This window comes from Elephantulus edwardii, unplaced genomic scaffold (genome assembly GCF_000299155.1).
Source record: "Elephantulus edwardii isolate Elephantulus edwardi_28Jun2011 unplaced genomic scaffold, EleEdw1.0 scaffold00119, whole genome shotgun sequence".
Lineage (NCBI taxonomy): Eukaryota > Metazoa > Chordata > Mammalia > Macroscelidea > Macroscelididae > Elephantulus > Elephantulus edwardii.
Genome location: NW_006399869.1, coordinates 7144078 through 7145671, shown reverse-complemented (window position 1 = coordinate 7145671; position 1594 = coordinate 7144078).

The window sequence follows — 1594 nt, the reverse complement described above, 5'->3', positions numbered from 1 at the left end:
ATATTCATCAAAAGAACAAAAAGAGAATGCACAGGCTGGGAAAATATTCTTGACAATTGTATATCTGACAAAGCATTCCTACCTAAAATATATAATAAACTCTAACACCTCAACTAAAAGAACACCTAAAAACTATAAAACCAATCCAATTACAAAATGTGCAGAAAATCTGAAAATATCCTTCAGGTTTTAAAAGAAAACTTTCCTTTTTCCATTTATTTAGGTCTTTTATAATGTCTTGCAGAATTCTTCTGTAGTATTCTTTGTAAAAGTCTTTTGGGTCTCTAGATTCACTCATAAGTATCTGAATTTGTGGTTGGCTATTGTAGATGGTTTTGCTTTCTTGGTTTCGTTTTGTGAGTTCTCTTTGCTGTAAAGGAATCCCACTGATTTTAGGTTATTGATCTTGTATCCTGACTGGTCCATCAGTTCTAAGAGTTTTTTGGTTGAGTCTTCGGGGTTTTCTGTATATACTATAATATCATCTGCATATAGCAACAGTTTAACTGTCTCTTTGTTGGTACAGATAGATACATTTTATTTGCTTTCCTTGTCCTATTGTCCTAACAAGTACTTCCAATACAATATTGTATAGAAATGGTGATAGTTAGCATCCTTGTCTGCTCTCTGTTTGAAAGAAAAAATGCTTCTAGTCTTTCTCCATTAAGAAAGACATTGGGGTTTGAGTTTTTTATTTTTTCTTTTCATTATGTTGAGGAAATTCCCTTCTATCCCAATTTTGCTGAGTGTCTTAATAAGGAAGGAGTGTTAGATTTTATCAGATGCATTTTCTGCATTAATTTCTAAGATCATATGTCTCTCATTATTTATTCTATTAATGCGGTGAATTACATTGATTGTTGTTTGTTTTTTGGGTTTTTGTTTTTTTTGTTTTGTGTTTGTTTGTTTTTTTATGTTGAACCATCATTGCATATCTGTTGTATATCCCATTTGGTCTTGATGAATTATTTTTTTATGTACTTTTGGATTTTATTGGTTAGGGTTTTGTTAAGGATTTTAACGTCAATATTCATGAGATATTGTTCTGTAGTTTTCTTTCTTGATAAGATATTTGCCTGGTTTTAGTATTAGGATTAAGCTTGCTACTTAGAATGACTCTAGAAATGTTCCTTCTTTCTTCTATTACATGAAATATTTTAAGTAGAATTGGTGATGAATCTTCGGTGGATATTTGATAGAATTCAGCCAAGAGACAGTCTGGTCCAGGATTTTTAATTTAATTTAATTTAATTTAATCTATCTATCTATCTATCTATCTATCGAGGGGAGTTTTTTAATGACCTTCTCAATTTTTTTTCATTTGTTATAGATTTGATGAAGTGTTCTAAATTTGACTGTGTCAATATGAGTATCAAGGAAATTGGGAAAATGTGTCCTGTTCATGGTTGTTGTTGTTGTTGTTATATGCCATTGAGTCGCCTGCGACTCGAAGCGAACTTATGTACAACAGCTCTAAACCCTGCTGTGTCCTGTGTCAATCTCACTGTCACTGACACAACTGCCCCCATTGCCCCAGCCAATGAATCAATCCATCTTATCGAGGGTCTTCTTCTCTTGTGCTGTCCTTCCACCC